The sequence below is a fragment of the Mesoplodon densirostris genome, chromosome 15 (genome assembly GCF_025265405.1).
Source record: "Mesoplodon densirostris isolate mMesDen1 chromosome 15, mMesDen1 primary haplotype, whole genome shotgun sequence".
Lineage (NCBI taxonomy): Eukaryota > Metazoa > Chordata > Mammalia > Artiodactyla > Ziphiidae > Mesoplodon > Mesoplodon densirostris.
In genome coordinates this window covers 86,081,262-86,087,578 of record NC_082675.1, presented here as the reverse complement: position 1 = coordinate 86,087,578, position 6,317 = coordinate 86,081,262, and positions in this window count along the sequence as shown.

The following is a 6,317-nucleotide window of genomic DNA, read 5'->3' as shown; positions in this document are numbered from 1 at the left end:
CCCGCCCCTCCCCGAGAGGAAAACGGAAAGCCGAAGAAGTCAATCTAAAAAAGGGGAGACGTGTTCCGGCTGGTGGGGTGGCGGTGTCTGAGCCGGAGGGCCAAGTGGGGTTTGCGGAGAGTCCCCAAGCGGATTCCTCTGGACAGTCCGCCCCTTCCTTCCAATGCCTCCTCACCCCACCCCGTCCCCCGCCCGCCCGCCGTAGAGAACCCCGAGGGCGACGCGGGGCGAGCGGTCGCTGCCCTGGGCCTTCCGGGGTCCGAACGGTGCCCGGCGCTTCTAGGCGCCAGTCTACGGGGACAGGGTTTCTCTGCTGGGCTAGGCGCGTGCGCAACCCCAGATGTTGAGGACAATCTGTCGGTGGACTCCAAGAAAGGATCCTCGGAGTCACGGGCCGCAGGGAGCCACGAGCCGAGTTCCGATACTACAGGGGAGGCAGAGCAGCCGAGTGTGGTGGTCGGCCAGTTTGGCAATACAAGCCGAGAACGCGCTAGGTGTTTAAAAAGCCCCCGCCGGGCCGTTTTCATAACGGTAGCGACGCAGCGCAAGAATCGCTAGGAAGAAAGTAAGGCACGACCGAAGCGTGGCCGTCCCTGCCGCCGCCTGCCCCTCTTGCCGGAGCATCCGCGGACCTGAAGCTTACAGCCCTTCCCCGGAAACTCGAGATCCAGGAAGGAAGACCGCGGCTTGCAAAGTGCTCTGACGGACACCTATATAGAGATGAGCGCCGACATCCCACTTGCGATCAGCTTGAGACATCGCTTGCTCAGCAGTTTTGACTTTATCCTGTAGGTATAGGGAAAGCTCTTGAATAATTGGATTTGTATAATTTTAGGTCAACGGAGTTTTTAAAGGATGGCCCTATAATAATGATGGTAGGCTTTCTAAACCAGACCCATCTCTCAGTCCCAGCTCAACGCTATTTAAGTCAGAATATTCAGGTGATAATCACGTTTTAAATACTGGTTTACAGAGTACTTTTCATAGACATTATCTGGTCGAATTTTTCCTGTAATCCACATGAATTCTCATGTCCGTCACCCACAACAGGAAGTTGTAATTTAGAAGAGTCAAATAACTGTTCCAAGATCACACAGCTAGTAAAGGTGGAACTCACTTTTCAAACTCCAGAGTCGGCCTTTTCCAGTCCACCTTGCATCTTTTAATGAATAGCTAGTTCAAGAGTGTTAGTCTTGGATGAGAAGGTGATGAATTTCTCAACACTTACGAGGAGCTAGCGCCGTTTTCCATGTTGAAGAGGCATTGTGTTGATTTGTAGGAGATGGATCGTGCTACCTTTCTTACCCTGGGAACTGAGTTAACATGTCATCTTCTTTCTTTGAGCAGCGAGTTTATTTTTCAGTTCCCCATCCAGTATTTTACTGAGACAGGACCTTTGCATCATACAGTGACCTTAAGGAAGTCAACCTGACTTCCTCGTGTATAAAGTTAGTCATTTAGGGTAAAGTTCCCATCTTTTGTCATTCTGTTAATAGAAGAGTTTCTAAAATGTCTAATCCACAGTAATAGTGTCTAATACTGTTACTCTCATTAAAACATTTAAAAGACTGTGTTCCATTAGATAATACTAACAGCAGTGATAGCTGTGGTTTATTAAGCACCTACTACGTGTTATGCAATGCTCAAGAGAATCCAAGAGTATAGGAAAAAATTGTTTTTCCGTGTCTTACTAGGAAAATTTATATATAATATATATGCATATCCTTTATATATATATTATATATATATGTATAGATATATAATAAAGCTCCTTTGGAGCTTCTTTAAGACACGTTGGCCAAGGATGATGTCTTTCCATTACTTCTGGCCTCCATTTTTTCCTGATGAGCAGAGGTCATTCAGATGTTTTTCTCCCTCTTATGTTTCCCTATATGTAATTTGTCATTTTTCTCAGGCTACTAGCAAAATTTTCTCTGTATTTTTGGCTTTCAGCAATCTGATTGTGATGTGCCTAGGCATGATTTTCTTCATATTTATACTATTTGGGGTTTTCTGAACTTTGAACACTTGTAAATTTATGTATTTCACCAAGTTTGGAAAATTTGGGACCATTATTTCTCCAAATACTGTTACTTTTCACCATTCTCTCTTTTTGAATTTCAATTAAATATATATTACACCTCTTGATATTATACATAACTCACTGAGGCTCTGTCCTTTTTTGTTTTGGTTTCATTCTTTTTTTTTCCTCTCAGACCTTCAGATTGGATTTTTATTGATCTGTTCTCTGTGTTCCCTGATTCTTTCTTCTGTCATCTCCAATCATCTGTTAAAAGCAGCTAGTGATTTTTTTGTTCTTAATTCAGATATTGTGTCTTTTAGTTCTAAAACTTCTATTTTGTTCTGTCTTCCCATTTCTGTTTCTCTGCTGAGATTCCCTATTGGTTCATTTACTAAAGGCATATTTTCCACTGTGTCTTTGAGCAAAATTATAATAGCTGCTTTGACATATTTGTCTGCTAATTCCAGCGTATGAATCATCTTGGGGTTAATCTTCATTAATTTGCTCTTTTCTCTTGATTGTGAGTCACGTTTCCCTTTTTCCTAAATGCCCAGTAATTTTGGTTGTATCCTAGATATTTGAGTAATGTAGAGACTCTGAATTCACTTCTATTCTTCTGAAGAGGTTGGTGTTGTCGTTACTGTTTTAACAGGCGGTTGTTCTGTACTGCTACTCCTTAACTTTGTCTCCTGTCATGGTAGCAGCTGAAGTCACATTCAGTGCCCTCAGCCTTAGCCAGGAGGCTTTCGTCCGCCTCACACGGGCATGGCTCAGAGGTCATCCAGAGACTTAGGCAGAGCGTGCAGAAGGTGCTGCTTCCCCTCTGTGGCTGTCCTTTCCGGAACCTCTTCCCCTCACTCTGTACTGATGTAGGAGCCCTGAAGTCTGCCTTCCAGTTTTTCAAGTGGGGTTTTAAATAAAATTTAGATAGCTGCCTTTATTTGACTATAATTATTTAAAATTTGAAAGGAAGCATTGGTCATTTTTGGTGACTAACCATTCTTGATGACTTATTTACTTTAACAGTGTCATTTAAAGTTCTAACTTCCTTTAAGTTAACATTTTCTGCCACTACACTCACGTGCCTACCTACAATAACAAGGAGAGTAGGCTAGGAACACTTAACCACCCACGCTAGAATTTTAAATCTAAGTTCTCTTTGAATGCTGTTTTGGTGAATTTCAATGTGGGAGGTGAGATGATGTAAAACTTCATATTTTCTATTATAGTCAAAGGCATAATTTCTCTGACATCTTTTTTCATTCTCAATAAGGAATTACACTAGAATGATTTTTTAAATAAAATTTTTCCACGTAGTGACAATTTTTTTTCTCTTCAATCTACCTAGTTGAAGAAAGCTCAGAAGCATGTATTTACTTATCGTAACTGTTAAGAAATTATAGTCATTAATCCGTTCTCTTCCACATCATGCTGGAAAGAAAAAGAACACATTGCTTCAGAAAATCTGTATTTCTGGCTTTGTATTTCATTGACTGATTGAGCCTTTGGACAGCTGAACAAAGAACACCCCCAAGCCAGCCTCGGCCTCCCAGAGCTTGCTTCCCAAAGAGGAAAGTTGTTTTGATATAGTAAAGAGGGAGATTATCTTTCTTACCAGTTAAGCGGCCTGCAATATAGAATGCAGATGTTACAGAGCTGATCAGTGGAAGAGCAGAAATGATATGTGCAGGTATTAGGCCTTGGTTTAAGTTTGCTGCTTGTCATGAACAGCAGTGGTATTACAGATAGATAATATAATTATGCTAGATTTAACCATAGGTACATTACCACTGAAACAAATATTTTATTTCATCTTACATAAGTCCGCAACTCATTATTTAACTGTTTATCTATTACATGTTCAGTTAGTATTCAAACTTGAATTGAAACAAAATTTAAAAATATAGCTAGATGGCATTGAATACATATATCACTAGATATTTAAAATAGTATAGTATTTAAAAATCATTTGGACCTATCATAAAGTGGTATTTGTTCGGGGGCTTTGTGTGTGTGTGTGTGTGGTACGTGGGCTTCTCACTGTTGTGGCCTCTCCTGTTGCAGAGCACAGGCTCTGGATGCGCAGGCTCAGCAGCCATGGCTCACGGGCCCAGCTGTTCCATGGCATGTGGGATCTTCCGGGACCGGGGCACGAACCCGCGTCCCCTGCATCGGCAGACGGACTCTCAACCACTGCGCCACCAGGGAAGCCTGGGGCTTGTTTTTTAAGTGACAGTAACTTATCAGTAGAAGTGAGAAGCCAAATACAACTGTATTATTCGTGAGCTTCCTTCTTAGTCCACGTCTAAGAAACTTATTGAGCACATATTATGGGCCAGGCACTATGCTCAGCACAACCTCTCCTCAGCTCAGCTGGCTGTCACCCTGCAGGAACCGCAGATCGGTGTTACCCGGTCTTGCGACTGCTCAAGAGAAATCATTGGGGTGAGGTCTGCTGATTTTGAGATGCTGGCATCCAATTCAGAAGTGCTTAGAACAACGTGAAGGCCACATGAAACACACTGAAGGCAGCTGTATGGGGCTCACGGCTGCTGGTTTGTGGCCCCTGTGCAGACAAGTGCTGCCTGGGAGGATACACAGGTGCTGTTATCAGTCGATGGCACCTCAGCATGACTTGTTTCATGTGCTTTTTCCCAGTGCTGGCTGCTCCCAAGACAGTTTCAACTAGGAACGATGTGAGGCACAGAGCACGAAGATAGAAGTCCAGGCCAGGGAAAGCCCAAAAATGCAGCTGCGGAGCCAAGAGGAGGATTTTAGCGTGCAATATTGAGCGCCTACTGTGTGCAGCGCACTTCACTGGACCCCTGAAGTACAGAGATGAGTTGGAAATGGAAGACAAAGAGATTGGAGATAGAGAAAATTTAAAAATTTTACCTGGCCTCCTGGCCAATAACCGGGTAGATTTCTATCGCCTGTATGTGTGTAACCGCCCTGAAAATACTTCCCTTCTGACTCCAGATCACGGCAGCACCCAGGTAGGCACCTGGCTTGGGGCCGGGTAGAAAACCCAGATGGACCTGGGAAAGCTGGGGACACTCATCGTGACCCCTAGAGGCAGAAAACCATGGCTCTGCACCCAGACAGTCCAAGGTTGGGGTCTCCTAGACTCAGTGACCTCAGCCTTTGTCCTGCCTTTCTTGCCTGGTGGTAGCTGAATAATTAACCAGACGTTGCAGGTCTCAAAGATTCAGCAGGAACATAGATCAGTGAATGAGTAATCTTATAATTTAGGTGCTTGGTAAAACTGATGTTACATTGCTCAGAAGTGGTTACAATACATTTTAACCAGCCGTGTTAATTGACTAATATGAACACCCTTTTAAAAATATAAATGGGGATCATAAACTTCTTGTATATTTAGTTCTTGAGAAGTCTGCCAAATACACCAGTTAGGTCCCACAAAATCCAAAATGTCAAAAGATTCTATGTAATCTGGCATGCACAAACCAAGCTTAATAGCAAAAAAATATCAAATTCCTGCCCATACTCAACAGACAGCATTTAAATGTTCTCCAGCATCAGAGGAATGGTGACTAAAGCCTCAGCTGGGTCCCATTCAGGACAAGCCGAATTACTGGCCCTCTGGTCCAGCCATTTTAAATGAGGTGCAGCAAGTTTTAAAACTGACATTTCAAGAACCCATGAAGCAATGGAATGTGTTATGCTTGTTTTTTATTTAGAATCATGAGAAACATTTTTAACAAACCTTTAAATTCTCCATTAATGTGATTTAAATAATGAATTTATAAAGATTAAATCAATTTGTTTAAATATACTCAACTGTAGAAAACTTGCATTTTTTTGTTTGTTTACACTGTCAAATCCAATCAAGCCAAACAAGATGGTTAACTAAAATGATTAATGAACACAGCATTAGCTGATGGCTTTAAATTTAGAATGTGTTACTGATGTCAGGGTTGATTAGCTCTCTATCTAAAACTGATGCTACTAAAAGCTTTGAGCAATTTATTAGATGTAGTCACTGAGTACAGTTCCAGCAGGGTGAGAGAAATTCTATCAGGATTAATTCTGCTCTAGCGAACTGACATGTGCACAGATGTTGACGAGAGAGCGAGGAGGTCTTCACTGACGGGGCAGGAAGGAAGAAGAAGCTGCAGGAGGGGCGGTCGGTTGGCATCAAGTGCAGCAAAGGTGAAGAGGCTTAGAACTTAAAAAGTGCTCATTTTCGCACAAGGAATTCCAGATGGCATAAGGATATGAATATTGATCACTTCCATTTCAGCACTTTTGAAGGAGCAGGAAAAATAAATGA